The sequence below is a fragment of the Peromyscus leucopus genome, chromosome 22 (genome assembly GCF_004664715.2).
Source record: "Peromyscus leucopus breed LL Stock chromosome 22, UCI_PerLeu_2.1, whole genome shotgun sequence".
Taxonomy (NCBI): domain Eukaryota; kingdom Metazoa; phylum Chordata; class Mammalia; order Rodentia; family Cricetidae; genus Peromyscus; species Peromyscus leucopus.
Window position 1 is genome coordinate 10,712,331 of NC_051081.1, and position 14,022 is coordinate 10,726,352.

The following is a 14,022-nucleotide window of genomic DNA, read 5'->3' on the forward strand; positions in this document are numbered from 1 at the left end:
TATGCCCACATCCACACACGTGCACACACTACACAGGGGCGTGGCAAATAACCCTGAACAAATCATTACATAATATGGCATATGACTCAGTGGGTAAAGGCACTTGCTGCCAAACCTAATGGTCTGAGTTCAAGCCCTGAGTTCCACATGATAGAAAGAGAGAGAGCCAACTCCCACAAGTTGTCCTCTGACTTCCACAACATGCTATGGCACACATGTGCACAAACATACACACACTAAATAGATATAATTTGTAAAAGTACAGTGCATTCCATAGTATATATAACTATTATCAATTTAAATTTCCTTTGTTAAATATTTTATTATCATTTTGTTATTTTATGTACACGGGTGTTCTACCTAAACACAAGTTGGTGTACCCCATGCTTCCCTGGTGTGCATGAAGTCCAGAAGAGGGCATTGGATACCCTGGAACTGGAGTTACAGATGGTTATGAGCTACACGTGGGTGCTGGGAATTGAACCTAGACTGTCTAGAAGAGCAACCATTGCTCTTAACCACTGAGTCATCTCTCCAGCCTCTCAATTTAATTTTTTTAGTTTAAAAGAAAAGCACCTGCTTTAACTATATTCTTATTCTTTTATCTGAGTGTTCTACAAAAAGTTGGGTCACCTTGTGTGTTTCCAAAGCCTTACATGCAAAATGGGGGCAATAGCAGTCCCAAAGTCACTGGTTATATTCAATAAGGAAAGAGGAATGTGTGTTAAAAAGTCAGTGTAGGCACTCACCTTAGGGGAGAACATAATATTGTTGTTTTGATAAGAGGCCATGTTGAGAAACTCTCTTCTAAATGTTTGTGTTTATGCACATAGATTAGTGTTGCTCTCAGCCTTGGCAATGAAGCTTCTTTTTGCAGTGAACAGCAGTTAATTCAGAGTCTCATAAATGATAAAAGAGATAATAATTTGTGACTATTGAGTGCTCAGCCCTAAATGGGAAATCTGTATCATACATACATATACCACCATCACCAAGGCTTAGGGAATATTGCCAGAGAAGGAGCCACAAGGATGAAAGTGCCAAAGAAGAGGTAAAAGTGCCGAGAAATACTGTCTTCTGGATGTGACAGGGCAAGTTACACTCATGAACTCACAGCAGCTGCACTTGATCCAGCCAATCAACATGCCAGAACAGATAGGGGAGAGGTTCCTGAGGCCTGTCTCTTCCTGAGAAGCTACAGGCAGTTATTGATAACTAGGAGAGGGTAGGTTGTTTCTTCAGTGGTATAGCCACTGGTGAGTTGCCATGACCTAGTAATATTCTAACATCTGTGTTGATGCAAACAACCCTAATGAAACTCATTGAGTCATAAAAAGAAAAGAAAAAAAAGACAGGAAGATGACTCAGTGGGTAAAATACAAGCTAACAAAAGTTGAATGACTTCAGGTCAATCCAACTCCACAAAGTTGGCCTCCACTCATGCATCATGGTACACATGTACACACATACACAAAACAACAACAACAATAAATCAGTTTTGCAAGATATGAAATTATAAGGACTTGAGAATATGAAGGGGGTCTGCAGGACTTGAAGGAATAAAGAGATGGTAATGGAAGTATGAAATGAACAATTGCATTGCACACATGTATGGAACTGTTGAAGGAGAGCATGTTAAACAACAAAAACAGTGGGCAGCAATAGTAAGTGGCTCACAGGGCTGTTTTTGACAAATATTATCGTATAAAACAATGCATTTTTAAATTTCTGCTGTCAGGCTCTTGTGTTATCTGTATTGAAAATGACTGTATCCTTGGAGTTAGCCCAATACAACTGTAACCATTCATAAGAGGTAGGACTTCTGTTCAGGATGGCAGACCAAATACACACATTTTCCAAACACCGAAATATCCTTAGAAAAAGCTATTCTGAACTGTAGACCAGAAAAGAGCCTGATGACCAAAGTTAAACTCGTTCCCCATTACTCAGTGAAATGTGAGGTACCCTAATAAATGAGGCAGAAAAAAACCACAAAATCAGAAGACCCTGATCAGGAAGAAATAACCTGGAGAAGATGACAAATTTATGGCCACATCATGAAGTTTCCACAAGCTCCCTATCTGAAAGAATTCACATCAGAGGAAATGGAGACTATCATTCAGCCTTCAATGAACTTTACAATGCATCTATTAAGTGAATCAGAAAAATGAAGACAAAGAAGGGGACAGTATCATGGCTAAAGATGTTTATGATGCAAACTTGGTGACCCAAGTTCAATCCCTGGAACCCACAAAAAGGTGGAAAGAGAAGTGGTCTGACCTCCACATGTGTGCTATGGCAAGTGTGTTCACACATACAGATATACACTCAAAACCAAATATTTCTTTTGTTTGTTTGTTTTTTTGTTTTTCAAGACAGGGTTTCTCTGCATAGCTTTGCGCCTTTCCTGGAGCTCACTTGGTAACCCAGGCTGGCCTCAAACTCACAGAGATCCTCCTGCTTCTGCCTCCCGAGTGCTGGAATTAAAGACATGCACCACCACTGCCCGGTACAAATATTTCTAAAGGTAACAAAGAAGCCAGAGAGATGGCTCAGCAGTTAAGAGCACTTGCTGCTTGTGTGGAGTACCTGAATTCACTTTCCAGAACCTACGTTGGGTGCCTCACAACTGCCTAGAACTTTAACTCCTGGATATCAGACATCCTCTGCTGGATGCCTTGGGCACCCACATACATGTGCACATAAATTTTAAAATAAAGTTAAAATTGCTTAAAGATATAATGGAAAACAAACACTAAGCAAAAACTGATGATTATGAAACAAAAACAGGAGAATAACAAAAGGAACCCATCAGAGTTCAAATAGCAAACCAAAAATACTGTCAGTAGATAATACAGAGATGGACTGATTAGCAAAAGAGGAAATTGAGGCCCAGAACTATAAAAGGACTTTCCAAAGTTAACAAGGGATTTTAGTTGTAAAGAAGTCACTAAAATCTAGAATCCAAAGGTTGGTAGCCAGGATCTAAAACCTAACTCAGGAGCTGAGCCTTGGGGTCATTCACTGCACTCTAAGATTTATTATTTTTTTTACATTTATTTTTTATTTATTTGTGTGTATGTGTGTGTGTGTGTGTGTGTGTGTGTCTGTCTGTCTGTCTGTCTGTCTGTCTACTGGCATATGTGTGCATTCCAGAGTGCTGGTGTGAAGGTCAGAGGACAAGCTGCTGAAATCAGTTCTCTCCACCCACTATATAGGTCCTGGGGATCAAACTCAGGTCATCAGACTTAGCAAGTGCATTTACCTCCTAAGCCAGCTCACTAACTCCAAAGATTTCTTTTTTGTTGTTGTTGGTTGGTTTTGTTTTGTTTTGTTTTGTTTTTCAGAGTTGAGGACTGAACCCAGGCCTTGTGCTTGCTAGGCAAGCACTCTACCACTGAGCTAAATCTCCAACCCCCCTTTCTATTAAGATTTCTTTAAATGTAGTTCTAACACCCTCTTTTCTGCTTCCTTTTCTTTCCCAGTACTATCAGGTTGGTGCTGAGCTAGACTCTGCATTTCCTTCCAATGGGGGGAAATAAATTCCATTCCTTCCCAGGCAAGATGAGACAGCAGGAAGACAGAGGCAACCAGACATTGCCCCTTCCAAAAATTAAAATTGAGTTGCACTGATTGTCAGAAGTGGATTTAATTGAGTAAAACTGAAACAAAAAGGTAATATTGGCCATGGGATGTGAGATTTATGTCTCAGGCTCGATTTTGCTTTTCATCTGTAAAAAATCCATTTTGTTAAGTGAATTTATGTTAAGCAAAATAATCCCAGTACAGATAGGAGCTAAAAAGAAAACTTGATCTGCTAAAACCGTAGAGAGCAACAGCAGTGCAAAGGGAAGGGGAAGGAAGAGGAAGGTTGACTAAGGGGTATGAAAATCCAGCAAAATAAACTAGGAGCTAAGGCTGGAGCACAGTTGGTAGAACCCTTGCCTAGCACACACAAAGCCCTGGGTCCAGTCCCCAGCATTGCAGGAATGAGTGTAGCAGGGCATGCCTATGATCTTAGCACTCAGTGTAGTGGAGGCTGGAAAATCAGGAGTTCCAAAGAAAATAAGTTCTGGGGCTGGAGAAATGGCTCAGAGGTTAAGAGCACTGACTGCTCTTCCAGAGGTCCTGAGTTCAATTCCCGGTACTCACATGGTGGCTCACAACCATCTGTAATGAGATCTGGCGCCCTCTTCTGTGTACATAATAAATATAAATAAATCTTAAAAAAGAAAAAAAGAGCAGGCAGTGGTGGCACATGCCTTTAATCCCAGCACTGGGAGGCAGAGCCAGGCAGATTTCTGTGAGTTCGAGGCCAGCCTGGGCTACAGAGTGAGTTCTAGGAAAGGGTACAAAGTCACACAGAGAAACCCTTTCTCAAAAAACCAAAACAAAAAGAAATTTTGACTTGAGGTTGTCTTTACAAATATCACATTTTACCCTCATAAATATGTACATTTATTATATATCAATAAAAGTATTCTGAATGACTTCCAGAGTAGGGAGGGTGGCTGACTTAGAAGGGCAGAGCACTTGTTCTTGCAGGGGACCTGGGTTTGATTCCTAGCACCCACGTGTCATTCACAACCATCTGTAACTCCAGCTCCAGGGGTTCTGATATCCTGTTCTAACATCTAAGGACACCATGCACACATATAGCACATAAAACATACATCATGCAGGCAAAACATTCATACACGCAGAATAAATTTTTAAAAATAAATAAATAAATAAAATAGAATCACCAACTATGATTACCTGTACTAAACCTATACAAAATCAAGCTAGCCAAAATCCTGGCTTAGATAGGGGATGTAATTGGTACTCTGGAAGAGAGAATCATTCTTTTCTTTTAAACATATTGCCACTGGTAAATTTCTCATCTCCAATGACTAGCCCTACACCTATACACATACAGGCAGCACTATGTGGATCTAATTATTTATCAAAAAACAAAAAAAGACAATGAACTCAGGAGGGGGCTATGTTGGGTGTATTTTGGGAGAGTTTAAAGGGGGAACTGAAGTGGATATTATTATGTTCATTGTACACATGCATAAAAATCTCAAAAATAAAAAAATTAGTATTAAAATGGGTTCCTACACAGGTGTCTTGAGAATTACATGATGAGCTGTGTATAACACCCAGCATATGAAGGTGGTCTCCCATGGAACAACTTCCTAGGACCTCCAGTTTTGTGAGATAATGTTTTTGTACACTGTAAAGATGTATCTTTGCCAAGGCTCCTTCTGATTGGTTTAATAAAGAACTAAATGGCCAATAAGTAGGCAGGAGAGGATAGGTGGGATTTTGGGAGAAAGAGAGGAAGAGATGAATCTCTTGTATATTATTAAAGGACCAGCCTTAATAATATACTTTCCAAGAGCTCAGAAGAGAAAATACAAACAGCGAGATTTATTTTTCAGAAAATGAATCTAAGTACACCAAGCTCCTTGTCCATCTAATTTATTCCTCTGGAATAAAATCCTATCTACACAGCTTCAGTTCTGTACTCAAGTCTAGTTCCTTTCTTGCCTGATTTGTCTCTATCTTTATCTGTTGTCCCCTCTATGTTCTATCTTAATTCTCTCATTTTAGTTCTGCCTCATCTAGGTCCTTCTCATCTTGTTCTTACTCATCTAGTATTTTCCCATCTGGCTCTTCCTCATCTTCCATTCTCCAGTTCTCTAGTCAAAAATCCTCTCCAGCCAAAATCTTCAAAATCCTCTCTTCATTCTCCTTATACCTCAGTCCCCATCAGTCTCTGAGGTATTCAGTTATAAACCCAAGCCACGGCGATCCTCTGCCAGAACAAGGTCACCAAGCTTGAATTCTTGCAGGGTCATAAAGGCAGGTAAGAATTTTCCTCAGGCAGTGGCTGTCAGGCTTTCTTTTACAACCCAAATGAATGCTAATGATCAGTTAGTCAAGAAGGGAATTTATGTGCTCAATCTACATTCCTAGAAGCGTTAGGTAAGAGTTAGGTAAGAAATTAGGAGTCTACTAGTAAGGCTGTAAGAAAGGAGGGTCTCACCCTAAATTGCACAAGAAATAAAGCTATCTTCCTGACCTAGGAGACAGGTGTTGTTTCATTTGGCCTTGGATGCTTGATAGGTATTTTAGATAAATACACTATTAGGAGTTCTTGGAAGCACGCATAGCATTACAAGAAAATCACTGTAGGAGCCAGCTAATATATATACAAAAGCTAAACTATCACAAAGCCTTTTTTTTTTTTTTTTTTTTTTTTTTAATTACAAACTGTATGACTCAGGCTTCTTGCTAGCTAGCTCTTACATCTTAACCCATTTCTACTAATCTATGTATTGCCATGTGGCTGTGATGTGACCGATATGCTGACATCTTGCTCCTTGGGCAGATGGATGGCATCTCTCTCTACTCCACCCTTCTTTTTCTCTGTGTTCGGTTTGGCTTTCCCATCTAGCTATATATTCTGCCCTGCCATAGGCCAAAGCAGCCTTATTCATCAACCAATAAAAACAATACATATTCACAGTGTATAGAAGGATATCCCACCACATCATTTCCCCTTTTCTGTCTAATTAAAAAGGAAGGTTTTAACTTTCACATTGTAAAATTATATATAACAAAACAGTTATCAAGCAAGAATTACAGTTATAATATCTAGACTATTATTATTTAGCAAAATTAAAGAAAATATTCTATCATCTATCCTATTTTTGTGAGTCTAAAGTTTCATATCTAATTTATCTTTTATCATGACTAAGGAAAACTGTAATTATAAAATCTAGTCTTCAACTCCATCAAAGACCCCTGAAGGATTTAATATTACCTAAGTAAACAGGAAGTACATTGTAAGCAACTTCCAAAATTCTAGAAATGACAGAGACATCTAGCTGCCTGGACAGTCACCCAAATTTTCTCTGCAACGTTGGGGCATCCATCTTCAGCCTACAGGCCTATAGTCTCTGGTAGACTTTTTTGTGAAGCAGGAAATTTGAAGGATTGTCTTGCCTATTGGCAAAGTTCATCAGTCACTTTCCTCTGTCTCCTGCAGAATGTCTGGCAGGGTCTCAAAAAACTGCACTTAGGTAAGATGAGGGTGTGTGTGTAGGGGAGGTAGAGAGTGCACAGAAAGGGTCGAGGAGACTCTCCAGAGAAGCAGCATATGGAGGATGGGGGAGGTCATCAGCTGGAGAGGAGAGCAGATATCCTTAGAGGGCTGCCTGTGCAAAGGTCAGGAGGCAGGACAGAGCCTGGAAAACTTCTTCTGTGGATCAGAAGCATCAGGGGGTGGCAGAGATGACACATAGCCACTAACTCCTAGAATACTCAGGAATTTCAAAGTCTGGTCAGGCAGTCAGCAGAGGCTGCTATGTCCCCACAGCTGAGGAATGGCCTACAAGGCTGGAGTGGGCAGCCTCGTTCTCAGCTGAGCACCACTCCCAGTGCCTCCTTCTTAGGATCCTCCACTTTCTCCAGGCCAGGACTCTGCCTACCCCACCCCAGCCCTGGCACTCCCCCATTCTCCACTGCTGCACCTTGTATTTGGTGTTAGATCAAGCGTCCTGTAGTTACAGCACTCTCTCTGATAAATCAGCCACACCTCCCTCAGCTTTTCTTTCTGGATAGAGGAGCTATACAAAAACTTTCTGTGCTGTGACTGAGCAGTTTTCTCCGGGTCACCCACAGCATGGAGCAAGACCAGCTCCCTTGGTACCTAGATCAAGGATAACCATTGTGACAGCTATTCATGGTTGTCACCTATATCTGCAATAAACTAAAACCCAAGTGGCTGGAGACATCTGTGAGGGTTTTTTGTTCTTGTTTTTTCTTAAACTAAATCATTTGAAGTGGGAAGGCCCACTTTAAATCCAGACCTCCTGTGGTGGGAAGATACACTTTTAATCCAGATCTTTTGAGGTGGGAAGATACACCCTTAATTTGGGCTACAACTCTGGTGGCAGCCTATATAAAGGACATGGAAGAAAGAAGCTGGCTCTTTTTGCCTGCTTGCTCTCCCCTTACTAGCAAGTCCATTTCTTCAGTTCACCAAGACTTCTTAAGCCATGGCTTGACCTTTGGAGAAGTCCTTGACCTTTCCAAGTAGTGACTTTTGTGATAGTAGCTGAATTCCATTACATTTTCCTGCAGCTTGCAGCATGACTCTAGGCACGCAGAGACACCAACAAGATGCAGAACAAGTTAGACATACATAATGGTGGAGAGGTAAAAAAGCAACATGGCAGAATATAGATTAATAAAAGCAGGTTAATTTAAGTTATGAGAGCTAGTTGGGGACAAGTCTAAGCTAAAGGCCAAGCTTTCATAATTAATAAGAAGTCTCCATGTCATTATTTGTGGGCTGGCAGTACTAACAGGAAAGTACTACTACATCCCAATCAACTTTTTTAGGCAAGATCTCACATACCTCAAGCTAGCCTCAAGTGCTCTATGTAGCTGAGGCTCACCTTGAACTCCTGATTCTCCTGCCTCCACCTTCCCAGTGTTGGTCTTATGGGTATTTGCCTCCATACCTAATTTAGTGGTGCTGGGACTGGAACCCAGGGTTTTGTTCATGCTGGGTGAGTTCTCTGCCCACTGAACTATATATATCACCTATCCTCAAATTTTCTTCTTTGAATCCAAAGACTCGAAGACAAGGGTGAAACTAGGCATCCTTAGAAACCAAGTGGCCAGCAGAAGAGAAGTTTAAAACTTTACATGGACAAAAAAATTGAGAAAAAGCAGATGAATCAAATGACAGGAAGTAGGCTACCTCACAAATTCCCCACCTACATGGCCAAATAACAGCCACAGATGCTTTCTGTGCTAAATCAGGGAGGGGTGGAAATGACCACAAACTCCCGTGGGTGGAGGACTCCTGAACATAATCAAGAGGGACATTTGCAAAGCCAAAGCATATGCTCACAGCGGTGCACACCTGTCGTCCCAGCAATGAGAAATGGAGGCAACCATCGTCAAGAGTTCAAGTTTATGCACAATACACAGCAAGAACCAAGCCAGCCTGGGCTACATGAGACCCTGACTGGGAGTGAGAGGGCAGGTAAGAAAGCTCAAGTAATCACATAGGAAGCTGGTTCACCCTTGTCACAAACAAAAGAAATATTCGTTGGCATCATGCAATAACAAGTTTTCCCACTGAAATGGGCACAGATTTAAAAAACCGATTAAACTCAGTGCTATCAAGGATGCGGTAAGATGGGCACTTCGGGAACTTAGATGGTGGTGATATAAATCAGTTCCTGGCAAAGCGATCAAGAAATATGAAACAGGCCGGGTGGTGGTGGCACACGCCTTTAATCCCAGCACTTGGGAGGCAGAGCCAAGTGGATCATTGTGAGTTCGAGGCCAGCCTGGACTACCAAGTGAGTTCCAGGAAAGGCGCAAAGCTACACAGAGAAACCCTGTCTCGAAAAACCAAAAAAAAAAAAAAAAAAAAAAGAAAAGAAAAAAAGACTTATGAAACAGGGCTGGGGAGATGGCTCCATGGGTATACTGCTTGCTGTGTGAGCATGAGTACCTGTGTAAACATGAGTTCAATCCCCAGCACCCACTTAAAATCTCAGCTTGGCTCCTGAATGCTTAAGGGAAGTGCCTTGTCTGTGTATCCTGCATAATGGGCATTAACAACTTAGATGCAAGATTGTAAAATATCGGTAGCGAACTTCTGCCCTCAGGGTTCGCCCATTGTGCTGTGAGCCTGTATTTAAAACCTCTTCCCTCCTTCAATAATGACATTAAAAAAAAAAAAAAAGACCTGGAGAGATGGCTCAGAGGTTATGAGCACAGACTCCTCTTCCAGATATCCTGAGTTCAATTCCCAGCAACCACATGGTGGCTCACAACCATCTGTAATGAGATCTAGTGCCCTCTTCTGACCTGTTGTCATACATGCTGTATACAAAATAAACAAATAAATCTTGAAGAAGAAGAAGAAGAAGAAGAAGAAGAAGAAGAAGAAGAAGAAGAAGAAGAAGAAGAAGAAGAAGAAGAAGAAGAAGAAGCACAAAGCCAAAAAAAAAAAATCTCAGCTTGGTTGTGTGTGTCCATAACTCCAGCACTAGGGAGGTAAATACTTAAGGACCCCTGGAACCCACTGGCCAGTCAGTCCAGCCAAATTGTCAAGTTCCTATCAGTGAGATATCCTATCTCAAATACAATGTTGAGGGCTGGCAAGATGGTTCAGTGGGTAAAGGCATTTGTTATCAAGCCTGATAACCTGCGTTCAATCCCTTAGACCCACATGGTAAAAGGAAAGAACAGAGTCCCACAAATTCTCCTCTGATCTCCAAACAAGCATTGCTATATTTTTTTACATAGAAAATGTACTTCTTGGGGAAGGGGGTTGAGAAAGATACCTGATATCGACCTCCAGCAACACACACACATGTGCACAAGCACATTCCCAAAAAAGCTTCCACACACATGCATGTACACAAGTGTGTACACATATACACACAACCAATCCATGAATAAAAAAAATTTCAATTAATCTCAGTGTAAATGTCATCTGCTACAGATAACATACAAGACTGACTCGGATACCCATGTACCTATTCTGGGCTCCAATAGTGTAGTGGACTTCAGCTATCTCCTCAGCCTCATCGAGTCTGTCCCCCATCTCCACGGATCTACAGAGTAGAGACTGAATAAATACCAGAGGCATGAAATTTTTGGAGAATGGAGGGCACTCTGTGTAGTTGCTGGGTGGGTGTTGATGCAGATGAACATTTCAGGGTCTGGCAGACTTTCCCAGCTCAACTCACTAAAGCTGCCTTCACAGCAGAGATGCCAGGATGTGTTGGAGTCTAACAGAACTCTCTGCCGCATTCAGGAAAACAGGGATGGCTTTTCCATCCCTTTCTTGACCCACTGTTCTATGTGGATCTTTTCTGACTCAGAAGGTGAAGATAAGGGAGCTGCAGGGCCTGTTCCCACGACCATGGAGAGCCCAGCCCATTCCCTGGAAAAGCCTCAGAGCCCTCACAAAGATTGCACTCTCACGGGGTTCACGGAGCCTTGAGAGAAGTTCAGGGCCCTGCACTCTCGCAATGAGTGAGCCCCTGGCTTCACAAAAGCCCTCATCAAAACCCCATCTCTAAAACCGAGAGGCCTTGGTGGGAACTTAGATTTCAAGGGGAAAATGCAAAGCACTGTGAGACCTGGACGGGCTCACCCCTCCTCTTCTCCCCTCCCTGCCCTTCACCCCACCACCACCCAGAGGCCGGAAGTTGGTACTGCCTATGCCCAACCCACAAACCCAGCTGGAGTCCTGAGTGCCAGGAACAGGCTCACTGGAAGGAAGTGGGGGTGGGCATGGGTGTTTGGAACCTGTCAAACTCACATTCCAATCTCTGCCTTGTCAGTGACACACTGGAGCACAAGCCTGTGCTCCTTGGAGTCTCAGTTACTGCACCTGTTAAATGGGCACAGGACTGGTGCAAGAGTTAACTTGAAGCCAGGCAGTGTTCAGCCCACCATGACAGTTGAATTCAGTTCCGTATATGTTGCGGTCTGGGATTTAAACCCAGGACCTGCACATTCAGGCAAGCACTCTAGTACCCAGCTACCTCCCTAAATGCTGTTTTGCAGCTTGTTTTTCTTTTCTTTTTTTAAAAGGTGTGTGTGAATGTTGTAGTGTGTAAGTAGTTATACTAGTGTGTGAGTAATTATACACGTGTGTGCAGGTGCATGCCTGTGCCCTCCTCTATTACTTCCCACCAGATTTCTTTGAAACAGAGTCTGTCACAGAACATAGAACACATCATTTTTCTGCTTAGCAGTCGAACAAGCCCCAGCAATCCTCCTGTTTCCACCTAACCACAGCACTGGGGTTCCAGGCACAAACATCCATGCCAAACTTTTTACTGGGGAACAGACCATAGTCTTCCTGCCTGCTCAATGCTAAGGTGTTGTTTGGTTTGGTTTGATGCGGTTTGATTTAGTTTGGTGGGAGGAAGTGTTTTATTTTTTGAGACAATGTCTCACTCTAGCTGGCCTGAAACTGGTGTGTAGACCAGGCTGGCTTTGAACTCATAGAGATCCACCTGTGTCTGCTTCCAGAGTGCTAGGATTAAAGGCATGCACCACAACGCACAGCAATAAATGTACTTATTGATTTAGAGAAAAGAAAGAAAACAGTCATTTATAGGAAACAGATGTAACTAGACATTTTCAAGTTAAGAGAAATAAGCAGGGGCAGAGGAGATGGCTTAGTAGACAAGTGTGCATGACAGGCAAGCTCCAGGTCATGAGTTTGAATCCCCTGAACCTCCATGAAAGGCTAGGCCCAACCTCACACATGTTCTGTAGTAGGGTAGAGACAAGAGCATCTTGGGAGCTTTGGCTGCCAGACTAGCTCCAGGTTCAGTAAGAGACCCTGTCGACTGCATAAGGCAGAGAGAGTGATAGAGTGGGACAGCCCAGGTCATCCTCCGGCCTCCATGTATGCATGACACACCCCACACAGAAGCACAGAAGGAGAGAAGTCAGACTCAGAAAAAGAAACATCTGTTCAGCATGCTCCTCTCCACACGTGGACTCTGGACTTAGACATATACATGATACAAGGAGGGACTGAGAGGGCCCAGGACAATGGAAGGCATAAATATATCTCAGGATTACTGGTATGCAAATATTACAATGAAACCCATTGATTTGTTTCCTTTTGAGTCTGCTTCTAATTGTTTACTACATCTAGGACAGGGGAAGGGGGCATTTTATGCATGTGGAGGTCAGAGGACAATTTTGTAGGATTGGTTCTGTCCTTCACCTGTAGGTGAGTTTTGAGAATCAAACTCAGTTTGCATCAGGCTTATGCTTGTCAAGTACCTTCACCTAATGAGCCATATCTCTGGCTTTTGTTTTGTTTTGATGTGTTTTGTTCTGACAGGTAGCCCAGGCTAGTCCCAAATCCACTATGCATCTGAGGATGACCTTGAATTCCTGATATTCCTATTTCTATCTCCTGAGTGCTTTCGTAAAAGACATGCACAACCACGTGTGATTTTATTTTTCACATGTGATTTTTGAAGCCCATTATTTTGTACAATGAATATACACCAATAAAAAGTATAGTATATATCCACAAAGGAATACTATACCTCCTTAAACAAAAGTTTGAGTCTTGTCTTTGTGAAAGTGTGAATGAATTACTGACATACTTATTTAATGTATCTTTCTGCCATCATAACTCTAGAGTCTGAGGGCAAGACTAGTTCCCCTGTGTCCTCAATGTACCTGGCACATAGCAGGTGTCAATAACTATTAAATGAATGAGAGAGCGAATGAGTGAACATAAATATTGTTTGGTCCTTACAGCATGCCTAGGACACTTGAAATTCCTTTGATCAAAGAAGAAAAAGAAGTTACGAAAGATCCATTGACTCACATGATCAGGTTCACACAGCTAGAATTCTCTTACACCTAAAATTAGGTCAGATCTAGAAGCAATTCCCCCAGAGTACTTTCAAGTTCAGAACACAGTGTCCATATTTTAGGTCAGGATTCAGAGCCTATAGAGTCCTGGAATCTCAACCTCTCTACTATGAGATGGATTCAGGAGGCCAGAGAGAGTTCCCTGAGTGAGTGTAGCCTCCAGCCCTTGGAGCCATGTTCCTTCCTTCCCCATCTTTAAAACTGTTGCTCAGAACAAGTATATCTCCCTTTTCCAACACTCACTGGAAGCCTAGGGGCAAAAAGAAATCATCATTTCTTCAGAAAAGACTGCCTGTACACCAGGAACCTCAGAGGACTGGATTCTGTGACCATCTCCCACCTCCAAAGTGCCCATCGGCATCATCCGAGCCTTTTCTGGGTACCTGGTACCACCTGTACTCAGCATTTTGCAGGCCTCTATCTGCCAGAGGGATCTTGCCCATGCAATCAGATTGTGTCACTTTCCTGCTTAAAACCCTCAGTGCATCAAAAGTGTATTCATTTACCCCACACATGGGGTCCCCAAGAATCAGATGGAGATAATTCTGGTGGAGCCATGCTCCACCCATCCGGCTCCCC